Genomic DNA, 14,078 nt, shown 5'->3' on the forward strand with positions numbered 1-14,078 from the left:
AGAAGAACGAGAAAGTGCAGGTTCGACAGGGAACATTTGTAAAATTTTATCAAGGAGTTCAACCGGCGAATATTCAAGAGAATATAATATGTATGCCAAACTGGGAATATTGATATGCCATTTGAAATATATTCCTATTTATTGAACTATTATTTATTAATTTTTAAATTATTTTATGTTAATTCATTTTTACTTTATTATGAGAAATATATTAAAATACTTTTAAATTATTACTAATAAAGTATTTTGATATATTTCCTAAAATAATTCATGTACTTGACACCATTATGGAGTCATAAAAGTACAGAATTGTGTTTTGCCGTCGACATTTAAATATGAAAGAAACATATTATATATGTAAATTTGGCTACAAACAACGTATGTATGTAGATATGAACACTCATTACTTCATGTGAAATCTCCGTTGACACGGTCAACCAATGATCGAAGCTCACGTTTTTTGCTTTTATGGCAAAGAGTCAATCTGTCGAAGGACTGACGCGACGACAAAGCGTCACAACATTGTGTTGTTGGTTGAAAATCCGAGATGTGCTTTTTACGACTTAGCTTTTTGCGTGAGTGTCAGCGTTCATGAATGAAAATGTTGTTGTTTTGTGATTTACTACAAATTTAGGATTTTTCAATTTGGCTGCCATATTGATTTCTAACGCTGCTCATGCTATTTGAGAGAATTGTTGTTTTTGTATAACAATGTTTGTATTTTTTTACGCATAGATGTACAATATATATGTAGACTTGCATTACTTACTTTGCAATGTCATACGGATATTTTTTCGTACATGCTTACATATATATACAATTATATATACAATTGAAATTAGAAAATTATGAAAATAGTAAAATATTATTTTTTGCATAACTTTTCACATTTTATCAATGTAGCATTTGTGAAAAAAAATCATATTTTATAAATTTTTCATCATAAAAATCGTTTATATGGCAAAAAATTATCATGCATATGTGAAGTGGCATTTGTATTTTTTGTTCAAAGTATTTAATTTTTCCCGTTGTTATAAATTCTCATTTCTGTTAAATAACAGCAAATACTTCAGAAAATGCTGAACTCCTTGCTCTCAATTTTTCAGCTCTGTTAGCCGTCCAATCGAGCATCATACAAAATTCAATTTGGACCTTCTCGTTCTTCTAAGTTCTCTGATTGTACTATTCCTGTAAGTTCTTTCTTTTCCTTTGGATCGCCGCAATAAACGGACGTGTTTTAAGTTTAGTCCTGCCTATTATTTTACATAATTTTTGGTGCCTCCTGTGAGGACTAAGAACATTGCTAACTTTGAGATTTTTAATTGGTGACTCTCATAAATAAATTATTGTTTAAATGAGCTAAGCCTCAGTACCACCACTCTCTCCGGTAACAACTGGCGCACCCTAATGCAACACACCACACCAGAGAACAATCACAGGTTCTCACCACTCGATGAAAACACACCATAACACGGCACCTGTACATCTAACAAAAGGGACGGGATCATCGCTCTCACATCAACATTCGCTTATCGTCCACAGGGCTGAGCGCCACATCATAACATTCGCAAAATCACATCCGTCTCGTCAACAGGCCTAAGCGAGTTGCTTCCTTTTTTTCGTTGATACGAAACCTCCTGCGCGCAACTGCATTCGATCGACACCGCTCCGGATTCTTCTGCGATACTTCAACGGTCCTGCATGACACGTGTTGGAAGCCGGTTGTTTCATCGCATCCCCAGTCATTTCACCCACCATCGAATCTTCACGAGCGGCTACGCTTAAATTAATTAAATAAGTGTCACCTTCATTGGTTAGTTTAATACAATAAAACTTAACTCGTTTTAACCAAAGAAAAAAAAATACATTTTGTTCGGGAGTTCACACGATTCAAAGTAAGGTGTTTAGAGGTCCAAATATCTCGGTGGGGTTCCCCAGTATTAGATACAAATTATTCATGGTCCTTCGAGCCGGATCGAAAGGCACTATAATTTTACGTCCTAGGAAAAAATTAAAACAGTTTTGTGAAAAAAAAAAACCCAAAAGAGTGCAGTGGAGTTAAAAACAAAAAAAAGTGCAGTGACTCGAAAAATATAATATTATATATTCACACATACATACATGTAGGCAAAGTTACCAAAAATATGTAAAAACTAAAAAAGAGCAAAAGCACTAAAGAAGAGCTTGAACAAAAAGTTTAAATTGTGAAAAGAAATACAAAATATTACAAACCTACCATTATATGTATATATGTATATTATTTAATAAAAACAAGCAAAAACCCACAAAAGCGGGCGCGGAACCTAAAAAAAAAAAAAAAACAATAAACTAAAAGCATACATAAATTGAGCGCGAAACTAAAGCACCATACAACAAAACCTAAACAAATACACATATTCGGGCGCGAACAAATTTATCCACAAAAATACAAACAGCAAAAACTACAGGCATATCAGCTGGACACATTGAAGAGAGAAGCACAGGAATTTTACCATTCGCACATACATATATACAAATAAAACAGAGTGAGCGTATTGATTTCACCTTTTATTTATTATATGTAAATATGTATGCCTACTGACCAAAAGAACTCTTAACAAAAAGCTGTTTTAACCAGAGAACTTAAAACAATGAAAAGGTGCAAATTGAATCTTCTATGATGCTCGATTGGTTGGCTGAAAATTTGAGATCAAAAAGTTCACCACTTTCTGTATAGTTTTGCTGTTATTTAACAGAAATGAGAATTTTTAACAACGTTCTCTGACAAAATACGTATCTACCAATATAAAGAGAAAAATGAAATGAAATGAATGAAAAAAACAAGAAATACAAATGCCACTTCACATATGCATGATTATTTTTTGCCATATAAACGATTTTTATGATGAAAAATTGATAAATTATTATTTTTTTGCACAAATGCTACATTGATAAAATGTGAAAGATTATACAAAAAATGATATTTTACTATTTTCATAATTTTCTTATTTCAATTTTTACAGAATTAATAATTTATGTATGTACATCAATATGTTATATTATATAATATAATAATATAATATCAATTATCAATAAATACATGTGAGCGCACTGCTCTATATGTAAGTATGTATGTACAAATATGCATATGACCGCGCAAAATAAGTAATGCATACACAAATCTACATACATTTAAGCGTACAAATGTAAGTACGTCAGCCAATAGGAAAAATACAAACATTGTTGTACAAAAACAACAATTGTCTCAAATAGCATCAGCACCAGAAATCAATATGGCAGCCAAATTGACAAATCCTAAATTTGTAGTAAATCACACACCAACAACATTTTCATTCATGAACGCTGGCGGACAAGCAATAAGCTAAGTCGTTTCATTCATAAAAGCAAACGCCTTACACATCTCCCCGAGCATGCGTTTGCCTACAAGCGTCTTTTCGCGACGATGGCAAAAGCTAAAAATCATAAATTGTACAAATTTCTGATATTCACTCTAGAAGGGAAAAGTGACAACCCCTCAAATATGAGTATTAAAATATTTTAGAATAAAAGTGACAACATAGTAAATTTGTCGATTTACAATTCAAGAAACTTTTTAAAGAAAATATTCAATACTCCTCTGATTTATGTATACAGTAAACCCCGGTTAAGTATCACTCCTCCAATCCCTCTTATCTGCCGGTGTCTTGCTGCATCTCACTTTTTTTTTCTTAATTTTTTAAAGAAAACGGCATAATATATGTATGTCCTGTTACATATGTTTACACATGCATTTGAAAAGAAAAATTGAAGCATGAATGTGAAATACCGACGGCAAAACACAATTCTGTACTTTTATGACTCCATAATGGTGTCAAGTACAATTGGCTAGATGAGTTACGCCTCCCCCCTCCATACGCGCCACTGAGCGCCAACACACCACATCAACACGATCCACAAGAAGACTCCACCCATTAACACACACCACCCCTGCAGACATCACACCACGCAGATATCACACCACACAGACCACCCACACATACACATCACATCCTACCACAACTCTACCTACCCAACACTCAAAAGGGAGTAACAATAGACCAGAAACCTTCTTTCTCACCAGCGAATCGCCCCGATCAGACGTCCGCAAGTTTCCGCCCGTGTTCCTTTTTTATACGCCGTATTATTTTTCTTTTAAGTGCAAAAAGGTGAGTGTCTAAATCACAAAAAAAAAAAAAGAGGTTCTACATAGATAGAAGTGCAGTGCAGTGGAGTGACATATACACATAGAAAACAAAAAAAAAAAAAACAAGAAGAACAGAAGAAGGTGAGTGAAGTGAAGTGGCACAAGCATATATACATAACAAAAAAAAAAATCAAGAAAAACCAACAACGTGCGGGAAATAATCAAAAAGACAGAACGAGCGCGAATTTCAACAAAAAACAACAAAAATACATACATAAAAATACAGAACGGGCGCGAACTAAATAAATAAAAAAACCGTACCAGCAAACAACAACACCACAAATCACCCACCGCAGCCAAGCAGCAAAGGACTGGGCAACAACGAAAGGCACACGCACAGGCACAGGCACATAGCTAACATATTGTCCCCAAAACCCGTTGGCGGAAGCCCCAAAGTGAGTCGTATCGATTCCATTTAGTATATGTATATATCCTCTTATTGTATGTATGTTGAAATTTATACCTTTGCGGTTTATTTTTTACAAAAATCCGTCTTAATAAAGGCAATAATAAAAAAAAATCGGTTACCAAACTGTTTCTATATTTCGGTTTCTTTTCCGGTAAAAACCAAAATACCGCTAAGATATAAAACAGTTTGGTAAAAAATATATATCCAACGAACTCTTGATTACCTAAATGCTCACCGTTGTGTTCAAATACACAAAAATAGTTCTAAAACTAAATAATTCAAGTATTTACTTGCACCAATTTCCAGCAATACCCCTTATACTTAATCAAGTATAAGCAGGATTGCGTAAAATAAGCAAAGGCAAACCAAAAGCAGAAACAAACAAAAGCGAAAACGTACAAAATAAATTTAAACATACATATACATATTATATTTAATACATATAAATATATACATACATACTATATTAGGAGAAAACCTCCGTTTAAAGCATTAAAATATGTATGAAAATATTCAAACATACATATTATACTAATAATTGCTATACATACATATATTACTAAACATTTACATATATACATACATATATACATAAATTTTACTCGAACAACTGCGGTAAATTATTCTACTTTTCGCGGTCTTTTCGCACTGCGTACATATATTCCGCACAAAAATATACTACGTGATATCCATACATACATATATACATACATTTAAAAGAATACCTGCGGTATATTTTTTCCTTTTCGCGGTCCTTTCGCACTGCGTACATATATACACGCACAGGTATACATAAATACATTAGTACTTCGCTTCAAAGTCCACATTGGCAAATATTCCGCAATACCCCTTGTTCTTTGTTAAACAAAAACAAGTAGGATTGCATATATACATATAACATTCTAAGTCCACATTGGCACATATTCGCAATACCCTTGTTCTTTGACCAACAAAAACAAGCAGGATTGCGCAGCAATATTTAAACATAATATATTACATAAATACATATGTACATAGGTACAAAGTGCATTGATCTCTAAGACGAGCTCTCAATTGCGCATAACGTCAAGTACATATGTATCAGCTGATCCGCTTATAGGTATACCCTATAGGAATTACGGACACATAATACTTACAAATAAAAGTAAAAATAAAAAACATTTGCGTTTAATATTAATCAATTAAATAATATTAAAGGAAAAAAAAGCGATAAAACACGAAATACGCGTAATTAATTCATTTCATAAAATAAAAACTCTTATTATCATAAAAGAGTTAAGTACTCATACGAGTTTAAAAAAGTTATTAATTTGTTAATTAAAAAAAAAAAAAAAAAAACTAAAAACCCTTACTTTCTTAAAAGAGGTTTCAAATATTATACATATATTTCTTACATTGAAAATATGTTATTTTATTTCGGCGCATCTCTTAAATGAGCTCAGACTCGAAAGATTCTAAAACAACTCAGTTGCTGAAAATTCTAAAAATGATTTCTGAAGAAAAGAGTCCATGTACACCTGCAGAAGCTACACGCTCAAAGCAAGGTGCTACAAAACAAAAACGGGTGAAAGATATTTCCTACACCAAATTTATCTCTGAGAGTGACAGTCTAATACGATACTGCACTCGATTTTCATCTTCGCCGATTCAGGATAATTCTGAATCGGTATTAGAAATTAAAAAGGACAATCTTGACAATTTTTGGTCACGTCTCCAAGCTGCATATGACGCAATTGTAGAATCTGACGACTCAGACCTACCAGAAAATTTCAAATCTTCGGCTTACGCAAAATACGAAAACTGCTTAGACCAGTTCGAAGAAACAAAAGCAATGATTTCTGATCAACTAAAATTAATCAAAGCAATTGCACCTACTCCACAGCCAAGAGTAGAGCTGCCACAAATCCAAAGTCATGAAGCAAGTTCAGGCATCCATCTCAAGGTGCCCACATGTGATACAGAAATCTTTCATGGTGGTTATGAACAATGGCCGTCCTTCCGGGACATGTTTACAGCCGTTTACATAAACCACCCAAAATTAACAAATGCGCAAAAATTGTATCACCTCCGATACAAAACAAAAGGTCAAGCAGGCGTCATAGTAAAACAGTTCGCACTAAATGACGATAATTTCAATTTGGCTTGGGAAGCTCTTAAATCAAGATTCGAAAACGAAAGAATATTGGTCGATAAACAAATATCGATATTATTGAACTTGCCAAAAATTCAAAAGGAAACAAGTGAAGAATTTATCAAACTTCAATCCACTGTTTCAAATTGTTTGTCGGTTTTATCGACACAAAATATTCCCACAGACAGCTGGGACCCTATACTGGTAAACATATGCACTGCCGCATTACCAGCAAAATGATTACTTCTATGGGAGCAATCGCTCTCATCACGAAAAAAATGCCCCACGTGGCAACAAGATTTCCTAACTACCCAGTACGAAATCGCAGAAAGGGTAGAGAAAAAAATAGTCAGAACGAAAAGCGTTCAACACGACGTAAATAGAAGCTTTCACAGATCTCAAGCCAGTAGCAACAACAATTTAAATAGAAGCTTCTTCAGAAATCAAACGTTCACATCCGAACAGTACAAACAAACGTCATGTGAACTGTGTACAGGGGGGCATAAGCTCAAATCTTGCGAGAAATTCAAAAAAATGAATACTACCGATCGAAACAATTATGTACGAACAAAAAGGCTTTGTACAAATTGCCTATCACATGCACATACACTTAAAGAGTGCGAAAGCAAATTTAATTGCGTTTATTGTCATAAACGACATCATTCAATGCTGCATTACAACACATTTTCCAGCTCACCCCCAAAAAGCGCAAATATGAAAAGAGCCACGGGTTTAGTTACAACAGCATATCCCGAAGTGCGAAATCCCGATAATTGCCAAGAAGCACCATGCTGCTCAAAGGCATTAAAAACCCAAACGCTACACAGCGAAAATCAAAGTAGAGTACTACTACCCACAGCAGTCGTCTCCTTCGAACATCGAGGAGAACTGTTTAAACTTAGGGCCTTAATAGACCAAGGATCACAACGATCATTCATAGCGTCTAGGGCTCAAAATAGGCTACAACTGCCAACAAAACTAGCCAATTTTGAAATCACGGGAATGGGCGGAAGAGTAGTCCAAAACTCAAATAAGATCTGCCCCATTACCCTAATTTCCCCCCAAGCGGATAAGCACATACAAGCAGAAGCTATAGTCTTACCGCAACTTACAAATATGCTTCCAAGCTATCTCATAAATAGCAAGCATTGGCAAAAGGTTTCACACCTAAAGCTAGCAGATCCCAACTGCAACACTCCCGCTCAAATAGATCTTCTATTAGGCAGCGATCTCATACCACAGATAATACTCGAAGGTATTGAGAAAATTTCAAATACACTTCTGGCACAAAACACTATTTTTGGGTGGATCCTAAGTGGACTAGTTCGGAACCAGTTACCACCATGACCACTCAGGTTGAGGAAATCTCAAACGAATACCTCAATTCACAATTGAAAAAATTTTGGGAGTTAGAAGAACTCCCCCCCATATCAATCACAACCCCTGAAGATCAGTATTGTGAAGACTTTTACAAAGCCACAACTACTAGATCAGATAATGGTCGGTACGTCGTACGACTACCACTAAAGCAACAATTTCCCAACACCATCGCCTTAGGTCACTCTCGCACCTCTGCAATACAGCAGTTTCAAAGTATGGAAAAAAACCTACTTAAAAAAGGCGAATTCAAACCAGTATGTGATGCTGTGTTGGAAGAATATCTCCATTTAGACCACATGGAGGAAGTAAGTCCATGCGAAAAAATCATAAATGGCAAATATTACTCATTTTACTTGCCTCATCACGCAGGAGTAAAGCCAGACAAAAAAACAACTAAAGTAAGAGTTGTTTTTAATGCATCAAGATCTACTAGCTCGGGGAACTCCCTAAATGATATCCTATTTACGGGACCCACGCTCCAACCAGATTTAATGCTACTCATTTTAAATTGGCGTATATTCAAATACGTATTCAACGGAGACGTCGAAAAAATGTATAGACAAATAGTCGTACATAAAGACGATCAGGATTTTCAGCGAATTATTTTCCGAAAATCCCCCAATAGTCCACTCCGTGACTATAAATTAAAAACAGTTACCTTTGGCGTCAACTGTGCTCCTTATTTAGCCATTCGAACATTGCACGAATTGGCAGAAAACACCAAGTCAGAATTTCCTCTGGCAACCCAGGTGTTAAAAACACAAACGTATGTAGACGATATCCTGTCCGGAAGTCACAGTCTTCCACAAGCATACGAGTCACTAGCACAAGTGACACAAGCTCTCAAAACCGCAGGGATTCCGTTAAAAAAGATAACGGCGAACCACCCTAATATCCTAAAGGACATACCTAAAGAAAATCTGTTGGATACTAATTTCCTTAAATTCGAAAAGGAAAGTACAACAAAAACTCTGGGGATCCAATGGAATGCGATATCTGACCAGTTTTCATACACTACAGAGTCAATATCTGCATTATCTGCCATAACAAGCAAGAATTGTGGTTAGATGATACCGACTGGGACGAACAAGTAAAACCACTGCATTTAGAAAAGTGGTCCCAGTTTGCGAGCAATCTACGATATCTCACAGATACAAATCCCACGATGGGTAAATTATGCCCCAGAGCACAAAGTCGAACTACACGGCTTCTGTGACGCTTCTGAAAAGGCATATTGCGCAACTATATATGTTCGCACACAAAGCGACATTGCGACCACAAGCCACCTACTAGTAGCAAAAGCAAAAGTAGCTCCGTTAAAAACAATAAGTCTGCCACGACTTGAACTGTGTGGAGCGCTACTACTAGCCAAACTAGTATCCATGGTGAGAATGCATTTAAACATGGCAAAATACAAACTATATCTGTGGTCCGATTCTGAAATCGTACTCGCCTGGTTAGAAAAACCACCACATGCATGGAAGACGTATATTTCAAACCGAACGTCTCAAATACTTGACCTAGTAGGATCAGCCACTTGGCGACATGTAGCCAGTGCTGACAATCCTGCTGATCTAGGTACAAGAGGATGCAAACCCCTGCATCTTGCCACCACCACCCTCTGGTGGAATGGCCCCCTCTGGTTAACAGAATCTCCCGACTCTTGGCCACAATCGCCCATGCGCAATATTATTGCCCCAGAAAGTCGAAAAATCGATTCTTTTCACACATCAGTGGAGGATACTGACATCCTTGAGCGATTTTCATCGTTCTCCCGAGCCCTCAGAGTAATCGCCTATATGTTAAAGTTCATAGAGCGACTTAAAATTAAAGTTAAGGGAGTTCCCTCAGAGTACCCCCAATGCGATACATTGACGCACCTGGAATTGCAAAAGGCAAAGGTCGCTCTAATCGCATCAACTCAAACGCGCTACTTCAGCCGCGATATAACACTATTAAGAGAATCAAAACCCATTGATAAAAGGAGTTCACTCTTAGTTCTTAACCCATTCCTAGACACGAAAGGTCTGCTTCGTGCGAATGGTCGGCTTGCCAATTCAAACCTCACGTATAATGAACGCCATCCTCTAATCATACCAGAGAAATCTCGACTTGCCACTTTACTCCTCAATTATATCCACTTACTTATGCTCCACGCAGAACATCGCCTAATGCAACATATAGTCCGCCAAGAGTTCTATATTCCCCGACTAAAGCCCCAAATAAAAAAATGCATGTTCATGTGCAAGATCTGCACTCTGCATAAGCAGAAGTTGCGAACGCAGATTATGGCAGCACTTCCACCGGAACGCTGTAACTTCGCTCTGCCTTTCACAGTCACAGGTGCCGATTTTGCTGGGCCTTTTCAAGTAAAGGCGTCCATGCTAAGGTCGCCCACCATAATGAAAGGCTATGTGGCTGTCTTTGTCTGTTTTACGACAAAAGCAGTGCACCTCGAGCTATGTACAAGTCTGACTAAGGAGGCTTTTCTCGCGGCATTTGCTCGCTTCGTCGGCCGACGCGGCTTCCCCTCAAAACTAATGAGCAATAACGGCAAAACCTTCATTGGAACATTGGAAAAACAGTTTGTGGATTTTATTAAACAAGTATGACCTGAAATTGTTCAGAAGTATGTTCCCCAAGGCATTAATTGGCAGTTTATCCCCCACGTTCCTCATATGGGTGGTTTATGGGAATCAGCTGTAAAAAGCTTTAAATCCCATTTCAAAAAAGTAGCTGGAAATTATAAATTCAATTATGAAGAATTCACTACCTTATTAATCCAAATTGAAGCCGTTCTCAATTCACGGCCACTCACCACACTCTCGCAAGATCCCTCCGACTTCACAGCCCTAACTCCAGGAGGAGTTTCTTTTTCTCAAAGGAGCACCCATTCTGGCCATACCTGAGCCAGGCGTGGGGTCGCTATCCCTATTAAATCGATGGGAAAGAATCAAAATTCTTCATCATGATATCAGCCGTCGATGAAAGGAAGAGTACATCAAGGACCTTCATAAAAGGTACCGATGGAAAACTCCAGAAGAGGCACCAAAGCTTGGAGACTGTGTTATCATACACGATGATTGTCTACCCCCCACAGAATGGCGGCTTGGCCGCATAGAAAAATTATATTACGGTTCCGACGGTCATATACGAGTAGTTGATCTCCGTACTCAAAGCGGAACGCTGACAAGACCGCTCGTGAAATTATGTTTTCTGCCAACCGTAGCTAATGACAAAACCGCAAATAACAACCAATCGCCGATATTACCGCGACGCAAATGAATTAGTCGTATAACTAACCAATAAACCCGCAAATGACAAAACCGTTATAAACCAAACATTCTAACCGCAATGATCGATCAAATTGACGATCCATTCCTGCCACACACCGTGGCACATTCGCCATAAATTTACATGCCACAAATGTATAATCATTCCAACTTCTTCATACAGATCAATATGGAAGTAGATATGGCAGCAACACCAACGCCAGCTGTGAGGTCCGCCATCAATGTGCCGCGCCCTGGGGCAACTGCAACACCAAGAACCGCAGTGGCAATCGTCCCTGCAACCGCTCCCCGTAATGGCCCGCGACCACTACCATCTTCATCAGCACCGGCAACGGTACCTCAACACCGCCGATGCCCACTGTGTCGACGCACACACCGGCTGCAACACTGCAGCATTTTCCGAAGCATGCAGCCACCACAACGTCAGCAGGTTGCCTAAGCGCACGGGCACTGCCTCAACTGTTTGTCTACGGTCCACACGACTCCGGAGTGTACGTCGGTTACGCTCTGCCAGCTGTGCCATAGACCGCACCATACTATGCTGCACCGCACCCCAAAGCGGGCCGTCTGGCGACAACTCGCCCCAAGCCGCAGATCGCAGCAGAGCAGCCTTCCGGAGCACCACCGAAGACAGGCAGTTCCACCTCCATCCAGACCGAGGCGACAGGAGGCATCAACGCGGCGTCGGCAGCCCAGGCCAACATACCGCCGCTCCACTGGCCTCAGCAGCGTTGTTGCCACGCTGCAGCAACTACAGCGGTTGATAGGCTAAAATTCGCCTAGGGGGGCCGGGATGGCTAGATGAGTTACGCCTCCCCCCTCCATACGCGCCACTGAGCGCCAACACACCACATCAACACGATCCACAAGAAGACTCCACCCATTAACACACACAAACACACACCACCCCTGCAGACATCACACCACGCAGATATCACACCACACAGACCACCCACACATACACATCACATCCTACCACAACTCTTCACTACCCAACACTCAAAAGGGAGTAACAATAGACCAGAAACCTTCTTTCTCACCAGCGAATCGCCCCGATCAGACGTCCGCAAGTTTCCGCCAGTGTTCTTCTTTAAAGTGCAAAAAGGTGAGTGTCTAACTGAAACGATTAAATAACAATTAATGAATTATTTTAAGAAATATATCAAAATACTTTATTAGTAATAATTTAAAAGTATTTTGATATATTTCTCATAATAAAGTAAAAATGAATTAACATAAAATAATTTAAAAAATAATAAATAATAGTTCAATAAAAGGGAATATATTTCAAATGGCATATCAATATGCCCAGTTTTGCTCACATATTATATTCTCTTCAATATTCGTCGGTTGGTTATGTTAAGAGAGCGTATGTGTACAGATTCACCGCTGTTATAAAAGCGAAAAATGTTATTTGTTTCTCGTGCATCTGTGGTGAACTCCTTGATAAATTCCTACAAATTGTTCGCTGTCGAACCTGCACCTTCTCATTGTTTTAAGTTCTCTGTTTTAACAACATTTAGAACGGTTACCAAACTGTCATACTTTCGGGCTTAATTTATAAGAAAAACCGAAAACAGTTTGGTACAATATATATCCAAATATATATATAACTAAAAATATAAAATTATCGGATGCCCTTATGCTTATCTTTATGTATACAAACACATCCATTCCACAAACACAAAAAACCGAAAAAATATTATTCAAGTATTTACCTACAAATTTGTCCGGCAATACCCCTTATGCTAAATAAAACAGTAAGCAGGATTGCCTAAAATAAGTAAGCAAAGGCACGAACATACTTATGTATAACAAAAATTAAATGACAAAGAAAGGAAAACAAAATAAATACACACATGCATATTTACATATATATTAAGCCAAATTACATATTTACATACATATTAGTGCGTATGGAGAATACCTGCACATTATCAATTCTTTTCTCAGGCCCTCTCTTCGTACTGCGAACATACGAACGAGCGTTTACATAAAATCATACGGCACACAATCTGCCTATGCTTATACATATACCCTATATACATTGGATCAATTCGATATGGAAATTTTATAAAATTATTGAAAAAATTACATATTATTTCAGAAATAAATAGAAAAGAAATAAATTATTAAACACACAATACAAAAAAAAATATATTACCAACAACATATGTACTTACATACATACATATGTATACATATATTGGTATATACAATTTTATAATATTTTCAAAGTCCTCATAGGCAATTATCCGGCAATACCCCTTGTAACAAACAAGCAGGATTGCGTAGCAAAAAAAAAATACTAAAAGCATATTGATTTCTTCAACGAGCTCTCAATTGCATTAGAAAGTATACATACATACGCACAACCAATTGATCTCTTCAACGAGCTCTCAATTTTACGAGCACATAAATATATACTAACAAGTCCGTTTATTAGGGTGTACCTAAATACATCAATATAAGGACCTAAAAAGTATTATTGAATTAAAAGAGCGATTTTTAATAATTAAATAAATTAAAGCAATACATTCAAAATAAAACCACAACAAAATCATATTGCGAGCAAATACAGTTTACACTGAGAAAATTTTAATAAATTTTGACAAATATTTTAACATACAAAAAAAAATGATG

At 37.3% G+C, this 14,078-nt stretch overlaps 1 long non-coding RNA gene across 4 annotated transcripts in view; it reads right to left on the bottom strand.

Moving 5' to 3' along the window:
- LOC118680048 (uncharacterized) overlaps positions 1 to 14,078 on the bottom strand; it is a 120,662-nt gene that overhangs the window by 33,268 nt on the left and 73,316 nt on the right. For 2 of the 4 annotated variants that reach the window (XR_011397920.1, XR_011397919.1), the window contains 2 exons: positions 1,840 to 2,000; positions 1,493 to 1,775 (listed from right to left, as the gene is read on the bottom strand). The exons of the other annotated variants lie outside the window; for them this stretch is intronic. This is a non-coding gene — a long non-coding RNA (uncharacterized lncRNA). Of the gene's footprint in view, positions 1 to 1,492; positions 1,776 to 1,839; positions 2,001 to 14,078 lie in introns of those variants that run through there. 4 annotated transcript variants of the gene reach the window in all.

Source organism: Bactrocera oleae, chromosome 2 (genome assembly GCF_042242935.1).
Source record: "Bactrocera oleae isolate idBacOlea1 chromosome 2, idBacOlea1, whole genome shotgun sequence".
NCBI lineage: Eukaryota > Metazoa > Arthropoda > Insecta > Diptera > Tephritidae > Bactrocera > Bactrocera oleae.